We start from the raw sequence: 21650 nt of genomic DNA, 5'->3' as shown, positions 1-21650 counted from the left end.
TGATATGCAAAGCCGGGAAAGCCTCGGCAACTTTCTCAGCGACAATGATTCCCGCGATCCGGTCACATCTGTTCACACTGTCCGGTACCGCTCAGCCCCGCTGTCTCCGACTTTCCATGGACAGTTTCCAAAGCTCGTTGCAGATTTACTTCCCCCGTTCACAGGCATCGATCTCCTCCTCGGCTTCCGCCCACACGGGCCCGGCTCGGCTCGCTTATTTTAAATTCTGCAAGTACTCTTCGCCGCGGCTCCTTCACACTCTGTCAGGGGATCGGATCAAAAAGTTCCCGTGTTGGTTTTATTTAATATTCTCTCTGACCCGAATTACTGCGGCGTTACTCTAAATGTTCCAGTGCTGATGGTCCCGAAGCGGAGTGTCGCCTGTAACTTATCCCGTCTGACCTGTATCGGACCCCGCTGTGTCGGCTCTGAACTCCCACTTCACTCCATCGATATCAGGGCGTGGAAACAAACCCCGGGAAACAAAAACCCACAGACACCCTTATTTAATTTTTCCAAACTCCCGAAACCCTCGGGATCTAATATACAGTTGGTTTCATTTTCAGGATATAAATATACATTTTTTTGTCAATAGTAGACTGAGGAATATTTATTTGGTCCCTCAGCCAAATTGTTGACACAGTTTGGGAACAACTGGGCTCCAAGCACCGGTCCCTACAACACCGACTGGGACATCCGGCAGGCCCAAGAAGGGTCGTGTTATTCCAGTGGCCACACATTGTAATTTCACGTCCCATTCCCATTCTGATATATCTATCCACGGCCTCCTGTACTGTCAAGATGAAGCCACACTCAGGTTGCAGGAACAATACCTCATATTCCGTCTGGGTAGCCTCCAACCCTATGGCATGTATATTGACCACTCTAACTTCCGTTCATGCTCCTCTTCCCCTTCACACCCCATCCGTTATTTATGTTTTTAAAATATATTTGTTATTTTCCCCTTTTTTTCTCTCTCTCGTTTTTCTCCCTCTCACTATAACTCCTTGCCTGCTCTCCACCCTCCGGGATTCCCTCCCGCCTTCTCTCTCCCCAGGCTTCCCCTCCCAAGATCCTCTCCCTCCTCCAGCCTCGTATCCCTTTTGCCAATCAACTTTCCAGCTCTTTGATCCACCCCTCCCCTCCTGTCTTCTCCTGTCATTTTGGATCTTCCCTCTCTCCCTCCTACTTTCAAATCTCTTACTATCTCTTCTTCAGTTTCTCCTGACGAAGGTCTCGGCCCGAAACGTCGACTGTAACTCTTCCTATAGATGCTGCCTGGCCTGCTGCGTTCCACCAGCGTTTTTTGTGTGTCTTTCTTGTTCCTCCGAATTGTTTTGAGCTGTGAAATTGTTTTTATCAGAAATAACCATGGAGACTGAAATTTTCTGTTGAAATGTTGTCCTTCACCCGCTGACGGGCTTTGTAAACTTTTAACAGTGTAGTAAAGTCAAAGGATTTGTGTATGTGAATCACAAACACTACAGCCCGTTAGTTCCGCTGTTTCTGTCAGTTCACCAGCGCTTGAATGCAGCCGATCCTTGAATGTGGAGGCGGAGATGCTGGAGAAGACAGCGCCCCACTCGCTACAAGGAGAGCCCGATCACGTGTCCATGTCCGTGATCTGATTGGATACATTGCCATGACGTTGATAGCAGTGTGGCGTCATTCACTGTCTCTCAGTTTGGAAGGGATTCAGTCGGCCGTCGCAAATACACCAACAGCTTCGCACTGGGAAGCGGCCGTTCACCTGCTCCGTGTGTGCGAAGAGACTCATTCAGTTAACCCACCGGGTGATGCTCCGGTGAGTTCACAATAAATAGAGGCCACATTTCTGTCCGGAGTGAGTGAAGAGTTTTACTCAATCATCCCAGCTGCTGCAACACCAGTAACTTCACATCAGGGAGGAAAATCAGTCCTGGGAAAAGCCTCTGGCTATCCACACGACCAATGCCTCTCATTATCTTATACACCTGTATCAATTTCCTGCATGATTCTCTCCAGACGGAAAAAAGACGATGAGCTCACTGTGGTTTTCACGTTCTTCAGGGCTCCGGACTAAGGCGGTTAAACTCCTCCTTCCCTGCTCTTTTCAACTTTTGGTGTCATTTTCACTAATTTCAAAGGACTGTGCCTCAGACAGCTGAGTTGTTGCAACGCGCCTCAAAAGTCTGACAGCAGACTAATGAGTGAATCTTCGATGGAGGGGAGTCAGAAACCAAAGAGTTACCAGCCTGAGTCAGGGGTTTGGGGCTCCAGAAAGAGATGGGAACTAGAGTTTACAAGGAGGTAGAGGAAGAGGAATCAGATCAGCAGGATGCGGCTAAAAATGAAAGATCAGAAACATTTGGAAACTGGTTGATCGAAAAAAAAGTGTTTAATTTCTGCAAAATACCGGTGGAAATCAACAGATCAGGCGATCAATGTGGAGAAGAATGAATAGACAACGTGTAGGCCGAGCCCCTTCAGCATGCATTGGCTGTGTACACCTCTGCTTGGTTGCTGCCTGAACTGCAGAGTTCCTCCAGTATTTTATGTGTATGTGTCCACATCTCCAGCAACAGCAGAATCTCTTGTGTTTTATATCTGCATTTGTAAGAACGTTCTACTTGGCATTAAACACGCGGAAAGTTTGCTTATATTAAGTGTAATGTTTTATGGAAGCTGCTTTCTGCGTTAAAAGAGGTGATGAGTTTTCTACACAAAAAAACACTGAGGTATGTACTTGAACCGGTGCTTGCAGAAACTTTTCAATGGCTCCGTGATTAACCTGAAAGCTCTTTAACAATTTTCGCTGTCGCTGAAGCACCGATCGAATGCGCAGGCGTCAGGGTTGCGGATGGTCCCGAATATCACGCATGCGCAGCACACAAAAGGGCTCGGATATCGCTGTGGTTAGTGTTTCTCCGTGAGACCGTTTTCACGACCGACTGAGGGGCAATTGCTGTGACCTTCGGACACTGTGACCCGCGATCCCGGGACAGTCCTGTTTTCTTCCCTCTCTCTCAGCCCCACGATCCCTGCACGGACCCCGGGGAGCTTCCCGCTGATGAGGGAATGGGAACCGATGGATCTCTCAGACAGAGCTGAGCTCCAGCTGTCTAAATGCAAGGATCAGGAACTCGGAGAAAGGGAACAAAATCTTTTACATCACCATTTGAGAAAATCACCTTTGTTCTGTCTCCAATCACAAACAAGAGAAAATCTGCAGATGCTGGAAATGCAAGCAACACACACAAAATGCCGGAATTCAGCATTAGTACACTTTTCCATAGATGCTGCCTTGCCTGCTGAGTTCCTCCAGCATTTTGTGAGTGTTGCTTGTTCTACCTCCTCTTGTTCTGGACCTTTCTACCGTGGGAAAATGTTTTGACCCATTCTCTCTGGGTACATAATGATATCAAACACCTTTGTCCTGGGCAACAAATAGCTTTCACATCACAAATGTGCCAGACTCCAGTGAGACAGAATACTGCGTTTCCCTTTATATTCATTGGCATTACCATCAATGAATTCACCACCGTCAGTCATTTGGGGGAGGGTTCAGGGGAAATATTTATGTACATTACAGAAACTGGTGTTACCTGTGTGTATTGCGGTGATGCAAAAGTTGCTGGAGAATTTGCAAGTGGGAAGAAGTGGAGTGATATTTTGAAATCTGACTTTTTAAAGAATAATTTGGCAAGCAAACCACATATGGACAATGTGCAAAAGCTCTGGTGAGAAAAGCCTTCATTACTTGTTACAAGCCTGCTACATAGGTTGTGTGAGAGTGTAGATGAACCTGATCATACCCAGATGAGATTACAGTTCCTATCGACAGTGATTTGCTAGTTGTTAAAATGAATACCTCTCCTATATAAATTTACTGTGAACATGTTGTCACTGGGTGAAAAATGCACAGTACAAGATTAATGTGCACACTGGTTATTACAAATTAGAGGGGACATTGGTGGGAAGGTGGGGAGACCTCCAGTGTCCCTGATGCCCTCACCTACAAGATGTGCATCCAGCTGCAGCATGTAACCCTGCACTCAAGGAGTTGAACTTGAAATGGATGAATTCTGCATCATCCAGGAGTTGGAGGGGTGATAGATATGACATGAAGAGAGGTGAGTTACACCCAAGGTGCAGGGCACAGGAAACTGGGTGAGAGTCAGGAAGGGGAATGAGGTTAAATAGCCATCGCAGAGAACTCTTGTTGCTATCCCACACAACAACAGGAGGACCACTTTAGAAAATGTTGGCGGGGGGATTACCTGGCAGAGGAAAGTCAAAGGGGTGACGGGATACGTTAGTTAGTGGAACAGAACAAGAGGGGACTAATATCCTAGTGCAGGGGTAAGGCTTGCTCGTGCTATTTTGGGGGGAGAGGTGATGTGGTTGAAATAAGTTGTAGGGGGAATGGGAGCCCAAATGACAGAATGGATACTGGAGAAGGTGATTTGAATTGAATTGACATTATTACATACATCCTTCATATACATGAGGAGTGGAAATCTTTACGTTACGTCTCCATCTAAATGTGCAACGTGTAATTTATAGTCATTTATAATGAATAGTTTGTACATAGGGCAGTCAATATAACACAGAAGTGCAATTGTATCAGCATGAATTAATCAGTCTGATGGCCTGGTGGAAGATGATGTCCCGGAGCCTGTTGGACCTTTTGCTGTGGTACCGTTTCCTGGATGGTAGCAGCAGGAACAGTTTGTGGTTATGGTGAATTGGGTCCCCAGTATCCTTTGGGCCCTTTTTACACACCTGTCTCTGTAAATGTCCTGAATAGTGGGAAGTTCACATCTACAGATGCGCTGGGCTGTCCGCACCACTCTCTGCAGGGTCCTGCGATTAAGGGAAGTACAGTTCCCATACCAGGCAGTGATGCAGCCAGTCAGGATGCTCTCAATTGTGTCTCTGTAGAAAGTTCTGAGGATTTGGGGCCCCATCCCAAGCTTCTTGAACCATCTGAGGGGAAAGAGCTGCTGTTGTGCTCTTTTCACAACACAGCCGGTATGTAGAGACCATGTGAGGTCCTCGGTGATGTTTATGCCTAGTAGCTTAAAGCTGTTCACCCTCTCAACCCCAGATTGATTGATGTCAATAGGGGTTAGCCTGTCTCCATTCCTCCTGTCGTCCACAATCAGCTCCTTTGTTCTTGTGACAATGAGGGAGAGTTTGTTTTCTTGACACCAGTCAGATGTTGTTCAGGCCTCAGATAGAGTCAGCAATCAAATGATTGAGCATGGTGCGATGAATGTGCTGAGCTGAGTATATCACACTGCAAGAAGCATCGTAGGAAAGCCAGATGAGCTCAGGACAGGGAATTATGATGTTGTAGCCATTATTGGGACTTGGTTGTACATAACAGTCTGAGGGATTTAGAGGAACAAATTTGTAGAGAGATCGCAGAGCATGCCAAGAAACAAAGGTTGATTCAGTAACTGATTTTAACTTTCCATATATTGACTGGAACTCATATTCTGTAAAAGGACTAAATGGGGTAGAGTTTGTCAAATGTGCCCTTAATCAGTACGTAGAATTCCCGATGTAGAAGTGTGCAATAAGCTGTTAGGAAATGATCCAGGGCTGGAGACAGAAATCAGTGATCATAATGCCATGAGATTCAAAGTAAATATGGAAAAAGAGAGGTCTGGACCATGGGTTGAGATTCTAAATTGGACAAAGGTCAATTTTGATGGTATCAGAAAGGATCTGACAAGTGTGGTTTTGGGCAGGCTGTTTCCTGGCAAAGGAGTGCTTGGAAAGTGGGAGGCCTTCAGAAGTGAAAGTTTGAGGGTGTAGAGTTTGTATGAGCCTGCCAAAATAAAAGTTGAAAGGTAACTGGTGCAGGGAACCTTGGTTTTCAAGAGATATTGAGACCCCGGATATTTTGTTCCTCTAAATGCCTCGGACTGTTGGGTGCTACCAAGACTCATTAATGACTACAATCTCATCATTTCACGCCCTGAGCTCATCTGACTTTTTTTTTAATCATCAGTAGGTTTCTAAAAGTTTCCCAGTAGTTTTTGCTCTTTTATTTGCACTCTCTTTGGCTTTGATGTTGGCTTTGGTTTCTCATTTCAGCCACGGTTGTGTCCTCCTGCCTTTTCAATGCTTCCACTTCTTTGGGATGTCTCGATCACTCAGCTCCCGAGTTGCTCCCAGAAACTCCAGCCATTGCTGCTCCATTGTCACTCCTATCTTTCCCTTCCAAACAAGTTTGGCCAGCTTCTCTGTCATAGAAACATGGAGAAGTTCAGTAAGGAAGCAGGCTATTTGGCCCATCTAGTCAATGCCAAAAAAAACATTTAAGCTGTCTAATGCACCAATCTGCACCGGGACCATCACCCTCCATACCCCTACCATCCAGACCCCCATCTGAACTTCTTTGAAATGGTGAAACTGAGCTCATATTCACCACTCGTGCTGGCATCTCATTCCACACTCTCATGACCATTTCAGTAAACAGCTTTTCCACATGTCCCTGTTAAATTTTCACCTTCCCCACTTACCCATGACCCCTGGTTGTCATCCCACCCAATCTCCGTGGAAAAAGCTGCTTGCATTTACCCTATCTGTACCCTCATAATTTTGTATACTTTGAACAAATCCTCAAAGCAATGTATAATTTCCTTGTTTATGTTTAGAGCCTTTTTTCAGGTGTATAAGATGATGAGGGGCATTGATCGTGTGGATAGCCGGAGGTTTTTTCCCAGGGCTGAAGTGGCTAACACGAGGGGGCATAGTTGTAAGCTGCTTGGAAATAGATACCGAGTGGATGTCAGGGGTAAGTTTTTTACACAGAGAGTGGTGGGTGTGTGGAATGCACTACCGGCTATTTGCGTGAGAGTGTTTCAGTTAATGTGGGACCAGGAACCCATGCAGCTCAGTGGGAACAGGGAATAATACCAATGGAGAGAGTCAAACTGAGCCAGGTCACAGATTGGATACGGCAGAAATGCCCCATTCATTCAGGAAGAGCATCAGAATTTGATGGTCATTCCAGATACCAGCACTGTGCCCATTTAGAAGATGATTTCTCTCTCTAACTTGGGTTGAACCTCACAGTAACAGTGTGATGTCAGTTCACACCTTGACAAATCAAGTGATCTCATCTGAAATGTTGTCCTATACCCATTGATCGGTTTTGTAAATCTTTTTTGCAGGTTAAAAATGACGAGGAATTTGTTTCCGGGAATCTCGAACACAACACACCAGTTTTGCTGTCTCTGTCCAGATATTTAATAAGTGGAGCAAGGGATTCGCTCGATCATCTGAACTGCTGGCACGCCCGTCATTTTACACAGTGGGGAGCTCATTCATTTGCTCAGACAGTAGGAATGAATCAGTCGGTCATCTCCACTGAAGGTACATCAGCAAGTTCACACTGGGACAAGGACATTCACCTGTTTTGTGTGTGAGAAGGGATTCAGTCGGTCTTCCCACCTGTGGACACACCAGTCAGTTCACACTGGGCAGACGCTGGTTATATGCTGAATTCTTGGGGAAGGATTCACTCAGTCGTCTGACCTAATGGCACACCAGCGAGTTCACACTGGGGAATGGCCATTCACCTGCTCAGACTGTGGGAAGGAATTCACTCAGTCATCCCACCTACTGAGACACTGGTCAGTTCACACAGGGGAGAGAACGTAAACTTGCTCTGACTGTGGGAAGGGATTCACGGAATCACCTCAACTGAAGGTACATCAGCGAGCTCATACTGGGGAGAGGCCGTTCACCTGCTCAGACTGTGGGAAGACCTTCACTCGGTCATCCCAACTGAAGATACATCAGCATGTTCACACTGGAGAGATGCCATTTACCTGCTCACACTGTGGGAAGACCTTCACTCGGTCATCCCAACTGAAGATACATCAGCATGTTCACACTGGAGAGATGCCATTTACCTGCTCACACTGTGGGAAGGGATTCTCTTTGTCACCTCAGTTACTGAGACACCAGTCAGTTCACACCGGAGAGTGGCCATTCACCTGCTCAGACTGTGGGAAGGGATTCACTGAATCATCTCATCTGAAGGTACATCAGCGAGTTCACACTGGAGAGAGGCCATTCACCTGCTCAGAGTGTGGGAAGGGGTTCACACAGTTAGCTAGCCTACAAGCACACCAGTCAGTTCACACCAGGGAGAGGCTGTTCACCTGCTCAGACTGTGGGAAGGGATTCACTCGGTCATCTCGCCTACTGACACACCAGTCAGTTCACACTGGGGAGAGGCCGTTCACCTGCTCAGTGTGTGGGAAGGGATTCACTTGCTCATCTCAACTACAGAGACACCAGCAAGTTCACACTGGGTAGAGGCCGATCACCTGTTGTGAATGTGGGAAGCGATTCACTCAGTAATGTATTCTTATGTAACCCTTGCTTCGGCTAGCAGCTTAATATAGGGGGTGATAGCCCACCAGCCGGGCGAAACTTATGAAATCTCGTTTTGGTGGATGCTGTGTGATGTGTCCTCTGTTACAAATCAGTACCCCGAAATAACAAACAGTACACAATATGTGATTAAATGAATGAGATTTAAAATTCTTACTTTGACTGTAGGGTTAGTAAAGAAAACAAAAAAAAAAGAAAATGGGCCCACTCTCTCCATTCACGTCTTCTCATCTCTCCCCAGCAAAAGACCATGAAATCTCTCTTCCAGACTCACAAGGAAGAACATTTCTGTCATTGGATAGCCCCGCACTCCAAAACCCTGTTATCTCTAGTCATAACCTAAACATTGCTGCTACAGAGAAACCATTACCTCAGCAGTGAAACACTGCACCGAGGCCGTTACATGAGCAGTGAAACCTTACAGTGTGTTACACTTGTGACACACTACCGGGTTCACACGGGGGAGAAAGTTTGATTAAGCTGCATGCTGGATATTTGTCCATCATTGTGCTGAATGCAATTTCGGGAGTGACTGTCGGTGCTGAACTCTGCAGTAATTGCTGCTGCTCCCCACACCCAGTTCTGCACCCTGGTCACTGGGCATGGGAGGAATTTCATCTGCGACATATTCACCTTTAATGGGACTGGAGTTTAATATTCTGCATCTGAGACAAATAAATCAGTTCTATTTTAAACTCTGTCTCCGGTACTTGGTGAATTTATAATACACCTAGTGTACAGTAGAGAGTCAACTCAGGCCGGCTGGACCCTGCCAGTGATTCAGTTCCACAATGGTCCTTTGAAATCCTGCCCTGTTGTTCATCTCTCACTCTCCCTGTGGTGATGGGTTCCAAACAGTCACCACTCTGTGGGTGAATTGGTTTCCCTTGAATTTTCTGCAGACTGAAGAAGTCGAGCTGACTGCAGTTCTGTCTGAGATGTACTTCGCCCGTCTTATCTCTGGGCTGAGGAAGAATAACATTGGTAGTTAACGTCCTTATTGATGGCTCATTTCCACATTATGGATCATTTTCCCTGCTTCTAAAGGGTTGTTAGAAAACACCACTGTCCTCTAAAGACTGAAAGCAGAATGGGAAACCACCAGTTGGATGTTCAGTGGAGCAGGGTCAGAAACCAGAAGCGAGTCTGCACAGGGCAGAGTTTGGGGCTCTGGACGATGGTCGGGGTAAGAATGTATGATGAGGAGAAGGGAATCAGCAGCGGGGTATGGCAACGAATGACAGAGTAGCAGCATTTGGAAGCTGAATGACAGAGAAAATAATTCAGTTATCTGACTGATGACATAAACAATATCCATGGTGAGGGTGTGTTGGGAATGGTTTTATCTATTGAGGGAGTTGTTCCTGCTTGTTTATCCTGTAATATTATATCCGGATGGTTATTATGGATTGTCCTATCTGAAATAATGTATTGATTATCATATAATTTCTCAGATTTTCTGGATCTGGCTTGAATTTATGGTACATTTACGAATTGATGGAGGGCGTTCATGAGTTTGTATTTTAAAGCAAGACTTTGATGAATGATATTTGCCACTTGATTGTACCTTTGTAAGTAATTAGATTGAGTTAAACTGCTGCAGGATCCTGAAATGTGTTGGATTGTGTCTGGTTTCTCTTGGCATTTTCTGCACTTGCTGCCTTGTTTGTTTATATTTCATGTGTTTTTGATTTTTTTTTTCCTTTTGTTAACCACCTTGTCCTGTATTTCTGGAAGGACCCCCTCTGTTTCTGGGAAGAGGTCTCCAACTCTCAGTCAGGTGCTCGATGCTTCCTTGTCACCATCCCGTCTGCTCAGATCGTTGGGATCTCTCCCATGGAGGGTCATACTTCCATAGTGATGTTTCATTTTTCTGATTTGACCTCTCATTGAAGTTTTCTGGTCTGTATTTCTTACACGATTGCATATACACACACAGGGAGTGATGACTCCTGTTCATTTTTGATGAAAATATATATGAGGGGTGATTGATATGTTCGCAGCCTCGGGTAGGAGTCAATTTTAGAAAACCGAGCACATTTATTTTTCAACATAGTCCCCTCCTACACACTTAGTCCAGCAGTCGTGGAGCACACGGATCTTGGACCTCCAGAAAGTGTCCGCAGATGGGCGATTGATGAGTTCATGGCCTCAGCTGGAAGGAGATGAGTTATAAAGCTCTTGTTACATGCACGTGCAGGTCAGCTCTTTGAGTGATTATGCGGAAAGTTTGAAGTTAATAACTCATTTCCTTCTACCTTGGGCACAAACCTGTCAATTACCCCTGATGAGTTCTTATCTTCAAACTTTCTGCATAATCACTCAAAGAGTTGAACTGCATGTGCATGCAACGAGGGCTGTATAACTCATCTCCTTCTACCTTAGGCCATGAGTTTATCAATCACCCCTCGTACTTAGAAGTTTTATCTGACTGTTGTGTGATTTTTTTTTTAATGTGTGTTATTTCACTTCCTTCTTCTGTCCAAGGTAGTGTTAATCTAAGTGGGTTTAGTGTAAATAGTCTTTTCTAAAGTTTTCCAAAGTTCTTTTTTATCTTTATAAATTTTACTGATTGAAATGGGACGAAGATATTTTCACTTTAAAAAAGCTAATGTCGGTATTGATGAAAGTGTTTATTGCCTTCGTTGTATTTGTTAACTATTGAGCTCTGTTTGGCAGGGTTTTTTTAAGCCTTGAACTAAATTTTGTCAAAGGTTTTCCTGATTTCACACTACTTTCTATTTTCTTTGCTCGTTGATATTCCAGAGACGTGGGTATCAAGAGTCCCGATGAAGGGTCTTGGCCTGAAATGTTGATTCCCATCCATAGATGCTGCCTGACATGCTGAGCTCCTCCAGCACTTTGTGTGTCGTTCTCTAGATTTCTAGCATCTGCAGGTCCTCTTGTTTCCCAGATACTTATATGCTTCTTGAAAGAACAAGCCAAAAACAAGCTGGTAGTGGGGTTGTGTGGATCTGTTGCTAAAATAGTAAATAAAATCATTAGAAATAGTTGGCATAGGGTTGGAATGTGTGGAATCTGTGGGTAGAATTAAGGAACAGCACATGTAAAAAAAAATCCCTGATGGGAATTGTATAGAGACCCCCAAACAGTAGTGAGTATGTGATCCACAAATTACAATGGGAGATAGAAAGTGCGTGACAAAAGGGCAATGTTACAATAGTCATGGGGGATTGTCATGCAGGTGATTAGGAAAATTAGGATGGTGTTGGTCTCAAGAGGAGGAATTCCTAGAATGCCTACAAGATGCTTTTTTAGAGCAGCTGGTGGTTGAGCCCACTTGGGGATGAGCTATTCTGGATTGGGTGTTGTAATGAAGCGGAATTAATGAGGACACTTAAGTTCAAAGAACCCTTAAGGGAAAGTGATCTTTATATGATCAAATTCACCCTGACATTGGAGAAGGAGAAGCTAAAGTCAGATGTGGAATTAAAGAAAATTAGAGAGGCATGAGAGATAAATTGGTCAAAATTAATTTGAAAAGAACATGGGGAGGATGAAAACAGAGCGGCAATGGCAGGAATTTCTGGAAGCAATTCGGAAGGCACAGGATATATACAGTGGCATGCAAATGTTTGGGCACCCCTGGTTAAATTTCTGTTACTGTGAATAGCTAAGCGAGTAAAAGATGACCTGATTTCCAAAAGGCACAAAGTTAAATATGGCACATTTCTTTAATATTTTAAGCAGGATTACATTTTTATTTCCATCTTTTACAGTTTCAAAATAGCAAGAAAGGAAAAGGGCCCGAAGCAAAAGTTTGGACAACCTGCATGGTCAGTACTTAGTAACATCCCCCTTGGCAAGGATCACAGCTTGTAAACGCTTTCTGCAGTCTTTCAATTCTACGAGTCTTTCAGTTCTTGTTTGGGTAAATTTCTGGGTTCAGTCATTAGCAGCAAAGCACTGACTCTGGAAATTACAGATCAGAATATTATGACAGTCACAGAGCCCAGCAGCACTGAAACAGGCCCTTCGGCCCTTCTAGTCAATGCTGACCTGTTTATGTTTTTACTGCCTAATTCCAACTACCTGCACCATAGCCTCCATACACCTCCCATCCATCTCATCACCCAAATTTCTCTTTAGTGTCTTAATCGAACCCACATCCACAACTTCTGCTGGCAGCTCATTCCACACTCCCACCAACCTCTGAGTGAAGAATTCCCCTTCAGACTCCCCTCAAAGTATTCACTTTCACCCTGAACTTATGTCCAATGTGGGGGTGAGAGGGAGGATGGGGTGGAGAGGAAAGACAGTAAGGGGACAGTAATGTTGCCTCCTTACAACGAAACTAACCCTCTCACTGTGTCAGAATCAATGATTAAATCCAGCACCCAACACTGTGTTTTCATTCCTGCACATTGTAACTTGAACCATCTCACTGAGGTTCTGATGGAGACACAACCCCTGCCCTCTGCACATGTGATCACATCTCCCCTGATTCTGACATTTCAAATACCCTCAGAATGGTTTTCTGATTCAGTCTGAAGGTTATGGTACATTCAGCTCATCGTCAGACCTGACAAACCATGTCTTCCCACAGCAGGTTCCACCTGTTGGTGTGTCCTCTTTCCTCCATCTCCAGGGAAGCTGCATCTCCACACAAACTCCTCACTTGAGATGACTGTCTGTACCCGTGACACAGGAAATCACATCACTGTCACTCTCCTGATACCATCCGGGAAGCGGTACCGCAACATAAAAGCCAGGACCAACAGGCTCCGGGACAGCTTCTTCCACCAGGCCGTCAGACTGATGAACTCACACTGATTTGAGTGTACTCTATATTACATTGTCTGTTTTATTTATTATAAACTGTTATAAATTACTATGATTGCACGTTGCACATTTAGATGGAGACGTCAAGTAAAGATTTTTACTCCTGATGGATGTAAGAAATAAAGTCAATTTAATTCAATTCCTGATTCCGTGTCTGAGCTGCTCGCCTCCGGGTATCCTCCCTCAACAAGCTTCTTCCTCAGTCACCATCTGTGAGATTATAAAAACAATTAAAACGATCTATCAGACAGCTCCTGTACCCCTCCACCCCTGTTAAAACTCTCTGCTCAGCCCCTTCCCTATTCCCTTTCCCTTTCAGACTCCCGATGTGCCAGCAGATCCGAATTCACCGTGTGGACATTTCTACCCCACAGGAGGCTGTACAAACCCGTGTCCTTCTCTGATGCACAGCTCAGTGACCCCAATCCCTGTCTGCACTCGCAGCCCATGACGGTGACAGCTGTCCTAGACTCTGTAACTCACAATCTTGTAACACAGAATCTTGTTCACAGCAAGTTTAGACAGTCATTAATATGCAGAGAGAATTGTTGTTTCCTGAAAGGACAGGCGAGCGAAGCTGTCTGATCCAATTCACCAGATGGTCCGGTGTTTACAAGTTAATTTGTCCCGGGACCCACTCATAACCCCGACCCACACAGACAGACAGACAGACAGACAGACTGTCCCTTCGCCCCAAACCCCCTGCAGAACCACAAGGAATTGATCCACGGCCCGGGCTCGGTCGCAAAGTGAAAACCGGGGCTGAGGAGAGCCCGGAGACAAACACCCCGCTGCCCACTCCACCAACAACACGACACAGCCGGACACATCTCACAACACCGGATCCGGTCCCGATGAAACCCGAATTTAATTTTGTTGTTCCAGATCGGACCCAACAAAAGGTGTTTAAAATTGAAGCGCTCCCCCTCACATGACGTCACACAACAGCCCCTCCCACGCGCCTGACGTCACCCATGGTCTCCCCGTATCTGCATCTGCTGTCACGAGCACAGTGCCTTACGTCACACACGCGCTGCTGTGCTCGAGCTTTTTCGGTTTAACGGCTGAGCTACTCAGCACGAGCCGCGCCCCCCATCCCGAACAGTCAACAGAGGAATTAAATTGATTGCAAAACTGCGCTATTCCCATTGGTGCGATGGGATGTCAATCACTGATTACACCCAATAGTGGAGGCGGACCAGCCGAGAGGGCGTTACCCCGTCTCCTGCAAGCGGAACAAAATCCCAAAGTAAATGTCCGCTTTTTGATTTATTTCCATTTCCCTCCGAGGGAAGTTGGGGCGTTTGTGAAGCGTCTCCTGCGGCCGGAGTCTGATGTGTCGCTGAGAGGTAGGAGGAGACCGCTCGGCCCGTCGGTTTGATGCCGGTTCCCCGGGGAGGGAGAGGATGAAGACGGTGAGAGAGGGGGCGGACAGGATGTTTGTCCCGGTGGGGACAGGAGGGGCTCATCTGTGGAAATGTCTGAGCCCACGGTGGTGGCGATTCACCACATTGGGGGGCAAACACCGGCAGACTGTTGCCCTGCAAGCGGGGCCAATGGTCCGGGCAAAGTGACAATTATTTGTGTTTTGTTGAGATTGTACCGGGAATATGGTGTAAAATCCCGCTCCCCACACTAACACGGGTTATACAGACCAAAGAACAAACTGCCGGAGGAACTCAGTGGGTCGGGCAGCATCTGTGGAGGGAAATGGACCGTCAACATTTCAGGCCGAGACCCTCCCTCTGGACTGAGAGTGGACGGGAAATAGTCCGAGAAAAGAGGTGAGGGGTGGGGATGGGGCAAGAGCTGGGGAGAGAGAGGTGGGTCCAGGTGAGGGGGAGGTGGGAAGGTGGAAATAGTGACGGGGGTGGGAGGTGAGTGGTTGGGGCAACACGGGGCTGCACAAGATGGAAATTAATTCCATAGAGGATTAACAAAGAGGTTAGAGAGTATTTGTTATTGAGAGTGCAATGAAGATTCACCAGACTGATCCCTGGAGTGGTGGGTCATCATATGAAGAAAGATCAAATGTGATAACCCTTTCATTTAGAGAACCGAGGACTGAGAGGTGAACACATTGAAATGCACAACATCTTTACCGGTTGAACCAGGGATCCCAGTCTCTGAAAAAGGGGGTGGACTGTCCGGGACTGAGATGAGGGGAAATGTCTCCACTCCAAGGGTGGTGAAAGTCTGTAAATCCCCACCACAGAGGGCGGTGAAGACTCAGTGATCGTCCTCACATAAAACAGAGACGGGCAGATGTGAGGAGACTGAAGGGATCGAGGAAATGAGGATCGGACAGAAACACATGGCTGAGATGGGAGAGCCGCCGTCATCTTGTTGATGGTTAGAGGGGCTGAATGGCCACATCCTGCTGTTTCAGTGTTCCTGTCAGTGAGGACAGAGAAATATGAATAGAAATTAGAAACATAGAAAAACTACAGCAGAATAGAGGCCCTTTTGCCCCGTAATGCTGTGCCGAACATGTCCTTATTTTAGAAATTACCTAGGGTTACCCTCTATTTTTCTAAGCTCCATGCCCAGGAGTCTCTTAAAAGACCCCATTGTATCCGTCTCCACCACCGTTGCTGGCAGCCCATTCCATGCACTCACCAGTCTCTGAAAAAAAACTTACCCTGACATCTCCTGTGTAGCTACTCCCCAGCACCTTAAACCTGTGTCCTCTTGTGGCAGCCATTTCCACTCTGGGGAAAAAGCCTCTGTCTCTCCACATGACCAATGCTTCTCCTCATCTTATATACCTCTATCAGGTCACTTCTCATCCTCCGTCACTCCAAGGAGAAAAGGCAGAGATCACTCAACCTGTTCTCATTAGGTATGCTCCCCAATCCAGGCAACATCCTTGTATATCCCCTCTGCACCCTTTCTATGGTTTCCACATCCTTCCTGTAGTGAGGCGAACAGAACTGAGCACAGAACACCAAGTGGGGTCTATTCAGGTTCCTATAAACCTGCAACATTACCTCTTGGCAACTAAATTCAATCCCACGGAAGGCCAATGCACCGTATGCCTTCTTAACCACAGAGTCAATCTGCGTAGCAGCTTTGAGTGTCCTATGGACTCGACGCCAAGATCCCTATGATCCTCCATATTGCCAAGAGTCTTACCATTAATACTATATTCTGCCATCATATTTGGCCTAACAAAATGAACTACCTCACATTTATTTGTGTTGAACTCCATTTGCCACTTCTCAGCCCAGTTTTGCATCTTATCAATGTCCTGCTGTAACCTCTGACAACCCTCCACACTGTTCACAACACCCCCAACCTTTGTGTTATCAGTAAATTTACTAACCCATCCCTCCACTTGCTCATCCAGGTCATTTAGAAAAATCACGAAGAGTTGGGGTCCCAGAACAGATCTCTGAGTCACAGCGCTGGTCATCGACCTCCATGCAGAATATGACCCATCTACAACCACCTTTTGCCTTCTGTGGGCAAGCTAGTTCTGAATCCACAAAGCAATGTCCTCTTGGATCCCCTGCCTCCTTACTTTCTCAATAAGCCTTGCATGGGGTACCTTGTTAAAGATCATCTGAAAGCCTGAGCAACCAACATGCACTGCCTCTGCTTTATCTATCTTGCCTGTTATTTCCTCAAAGTATTCCAAGAGATTTGTCAGACACAATTTCCTCTAAAGGAATCCTGCTGAGTTTGGCCTGTATATAACTGCCATCCTCATTCGTCCCCAATTACAGTACCCAAAAATTTCACACTTAATACACTCAAACATATTCCTGACCACTGAGGTCAGACTAACAGACCTATAATTTTCTTTCTTCTGCCTCCCTCTCTTCTTAAAGAGTGGAGTGACATTTGCAACTTTCTGGTCTGCCAGAACTGTTCCAAAATCTAGTGATTGTTGATAGATCATTACTCACTACTTTAAGAGAAAACTAAGGGGGAAATTATCTGTTCAGAGGCGGGGAGAGTGTGCAATGAGCTGCCAGAGCAAGTGGCAGGGACGATTTTAACCTTTAAGAGAAGTTTGCTTTGGTGCATGGATGAGAAGGATATGGAGGGCTATGGTCCAGGTGGAAATTGTTGGAACTCAGCAGATTAATGCTTTGGCACGGACTAGATTGGCCGAATGGCATTTTCCTGTGTTGTGGTGTTCTATGACTCCAATGCCTTCACAATCTCTTCAGCTACCTCTTTCTGAACCCTGGGGTGTTCATGTTCTGGTCCAGGAATCTTATCTACCTTCAGGCCTTTCAGATTCCAAAACACCTTCCCTCCTTGGTAAAAGCATGTCTCCTCACTTCTGCCCCAGATACTCCTGAATGCTTGGCATTTATGTAATAAATTTAATGACACAATTGACTTCAATCTGCAGGAGGATTGGGAAAGTCAGATTTGTGTGAGATCGCAAGAGGGGGAATGTATTGAGTGCTTATGAAATGGGTTTTTAGAGCAACTGATGGTTGAGCCTACTCGGGGAACTGCTATCTTAGATTGGGTGTCGTGTAATGACCCAGATCTTATCAGGGAGGTTAATGTCAAGGAACCATTACAGGGCAGTGATCATAATATGATTGAATTCCTACTGCAATTTGTGAGGGAGGAGCATGGGTCACATGCATAGTATCTCAATGGAATAAAGGGAATTACAGATGGACGAGAGAGGTGATTCCCCAGGTGGATTGGAGAAGGATACTGGTGGGGATGACGCCAGAGCAGAAATGGCTGATGTTTCTGGGAATAGTTCACAATGTACTGAACAGATATGTCCCGCAGAAGTCGTTCTCAAACAGCGAGGCTAGGCTACCGTGGCTGACAAAGGAAGTTAATGACTGTAAAAAAAAGAAAAGCCAAGGAAAGTGCATATAAGGTAGAAAAAGTGATTTGGAAGTTAGATAATTGGGTAGCTTTTAAAATCCAACAACAAGCAACTAAACAAAAAGCTATTTGAAGGGGAAAGATGAAATATAAGAGCAAACTAGACAAAAATATAAACCATTATAAAATTGTGAAAGGGAGGTGAGAGTTTATATTGGGCCACTGGAAAATGATGCTCATGGGGTAGAAATGGGGAAGAGATGGTAGATGAACTTGATAGGTACCTTACATCCATCTTCTCTGTGGAAGACTCTAGCAGTTGTGCCAGAGATCCGTGAGTGTCAGGGAGCAGGAGTGAGTGCCATTGCTGTTACAAAGGAAAACGTGCTAGGCAAACTCAGGTTCTTAAAGTGGATAAGTCAACTGGACCAGATGGACTACATCCCAGAGTCCTGAGAGAGGTTGCTGAAGAGATAACAGATGCATTGGTCATGACCTGCTAAGAATCACTTGATTCTGGCATGGTCCCGGAGGACAGGAAGATTGCAAATGTCAATCCACTCTTTGAGAAGGGAGGAAGGCAGAAGAGAGCAAATTATAGTCCAGTTAGACTAACCTCTGGCTGGGAAAGTGTTGGAGTCTATTATAACAGATGAGGTTTTGGGGTACTAGGAGACTAATGATAAAATAAGTCAAAGCCAGCATAGCTTTTATACAGGGAAATCTTGCCAGACAAATCTGTTAAAGTTCTTTGAGGAAGTCATAAGCAGGATGGACAAATGAGAGACAGTGTATATCATTTACTTGGATGTTCAGAAGGCATCTGATAAGGTGTCACACATGAGACTGCTTAACAGGATAATAATCAGAAGAAATACTGGCATGGATAGAGGAATGGTTGACAGCCAAGAGGCAGCGAGTGGGAATAAAAGGAGCCTTTTCTGGTTGGCTAGCAGTGACTAGTGGTCTTCAGGGGTCAGTATTCGGTCCGCTACTTTTCACATTGTTTGCCAATGATGTGGATAATGGAATTGATGGCTTTTTGGCAAGGTTTGCAGATGATACAGAGATTGGTAGTGCTGAGGAAGTAATGTGATTGCAGGAGGACACAGACAAATTTGAAGAACAGGCAAAAAGGTGGCAGATGAAATACAATATTGGATAATGCATTTTGGCAAAACAAACAATAGTGAACTATTACCTGATTGGGGAGAAGGTTCAAACAACAGAAGTACAGAGGTATGAGTCCTCGGGCAAGACTCCCAGAAGGTTAATTTACAGGTTGAGTCTGTGGTAAAGAAGGCAAATGCAATGCTGGCATTTAAAGTGAAGTAGAAAATATAAGCAAGGAGATAATGCTGATAATTTATAAGGAACTACTTAGGCTGCACTTAGGATATTTGGGACCCATATCTCAGAAAAGGTGTGTTGTCATTGGAGAGAGTCCAGAGGATGTTCAAGAGGATGATTCCGGGAACGAAGGGGTTAAGATATGATGAGCATTTCCCAGCCTTGGGCCTGTACTCCTTCACTGACACATGTTTAATAAATGCAGATGATGGGGGGTAAATCTCACTGAAACCCACTGAATGTGGAAAGGTCTGGATAGGGTGGATAAGGAGAGCACTTTTTGTTTGGTGGGGGTAGACATAACAGCAGGCACAGCCTCAAAACTGAGGAGCAACCTTTTAGAGTAGTTAAGGAGGATTTTATTTAGTCAGAGGGCAGTGAATCTGTGGAATTCTCTGACACAGACTGCGGTGGGGGCCAAGTCTGTGGGTACATTTAAGGCAGAATCTAATAGTTTGCTGATCAGGGTCTTACAGGATATGCCGAGGAGACAGGTGCATGGGGCTGAGTGAGAACTGGGATCAGCCGTGATAGAACGGCAGAGCAGACTTGATGGGGCTGAATGGCCTAATTCTGCTCCTATTTCTTATTGTCTTATACTGCTTGTGTTTTACACAGTGAAGACTGACACAGAATACTTATTACATTCGGCCGCCATTTCTTTGCTCTGTTACTTACTTGCCAGCATCATCTTCCAGCGGTACAATATCAACTCTTGCCTCTCTCTTACTCTTTATATATCTGAAAAAAGAACTTTTGATACTTGATATTATTGGTTCACTTAACTTAATTTTTCATCTTGTCTCTCCTGTGTGTGTGTTTTTTTTTAGTTGTCTCCTGCTGGTTATTTAAAAGCTTTCCAATCCTCTAACTTTCCACTATTTTCTTGCTATTTTATATGACCCCGCTTTTGCTTTTATTATCAAAAACAGGAGAAAATCTGTGGATGCTGGAAATCCAAGCAACACATACACAAAATGCTGAAGGAACCTAGGAGGCCAGGCAGCATATATGGGAAATAGTAAACAGTCGACATTTTGGGCCAAGACCTTTCATCAGGACTGGGAAAAAATGATGAGACATCAGAGGAAGAAGTGTGGGGGTGAAAGGGGTGGAAGAAGTGGTAGGTGAGAGGTGAAACTGGGACAGGGGGAGTAGTGAAGGGAAAAGACTTCTGAGGATATCATTTCCTTAATGATTCTCGAAAGATCATTGCCAATGCCTCCACATCTCTTCAGCCACCTCTTTCAGATCCCTGCCATGTTCACCATCAAGTCCAGGTGACCTGTTTACCTTCAGACCTTTCTGCTTCCCAAGAATCTTCTCCCGAGTAACGTAACTTTACACATTCTGACCACTGACATCTGGGACTTCCATATTCCTGCCAGTGAATTCAACAGATAAGAGTGATGTACAATACTTATTCAGTTCATCTGCCACCACCTTGCACCCCCAACCCGTTACTACCTCTCCAGCATCATCTTTCAATGGTCCGATATCCACATCCGCCTCTCTTTTACACTATATCTACCTGAAGAAAAAATTAGTACCCTCTTTAATATTACTGGCTAGCTCACCTACGTATATATTCCATCTTTTCCTATTAATTATTTTAGTTGCATTCCGTTGGTTTTCAAAAGCTTCCCAATCCTTTAACTTCCTAGTAATTTTTGCTTTATGCCCTCTCTTTGGATTTTATGTTGTCTTTGGTTTCTCTTACCATCCACGGTTTTGTCACCTTACCTTTAGAATGCTACTTCCTCTTTGTGATATATATATCTTGTGCCTTTTGAATCACTTCCAGAAATTCTAGCCATTGCTGTTCTGTTTTCATCCCTGCCCGTGTTCTTTCCAAATCAATTTTGACCAATTTTTCTCTCATGCCTCTCTAATTCTCTTTATTCCACATCTGACTTTATCTTCTCTTTCTCTAATGTCAGATGAATTTGATTATATTAAGATCACTTGCCCCTGAGGGTTCTTTGAACTTAAATGACCGAATTGATTCCAGTTCAATACATCACCCAGTCCAGAATAGCTGATCCCCAAGTGGGCTCAACCATGAACTGCTCTAAAAAAACATCTTGTAGGCATTCTAGGAATTCCTCCTCTTGAGACCAACAACATCCTAATTTTCCTAATCACCTGCATGACAATCCCCCATGACTACTGTAATATTGCCCCTTTGGCACACATTTTCTATCCCCCATTGTAGTTTGTGGACCACATACTTACTACTGTTTGGAGGTCTCTGTACAACTTCCATCAGGGATTATTTTTACATTTGC

At 45.1% G+C, this 21650-nt stretch overlaps 1 pseudogene; it reads left to right on the top strand.

The window, feature by feature from the left end:
- Positions 1–12926, top strand: part of LOC140197061 (uncharacterized) — a 31232-nt pseudogene extending 18306 nt beyond the window's left edge.
- The last annotated feature ends 8724 nt before the right edge of the window (positions 12927–21650 follow it).

Source organism: Mobula birostris, chromosome 4, assembly GCF_030028105.1.
Source record: "Mobula birostris isolate sMobBir1 chromosome 4, sMobBir1.hap1, whole genome shotgun sequence".
NCBI lineage: Eukaryota > Metazoa > Chordata > Chondrichthyes > Myliobatiformes > Myliobatidae > Mobula > Mobula birostris.
Note: the sequence above shows the minus strand (reverse complement) of the source record. Positions and strands in the feature narration are given on the sequence as shown.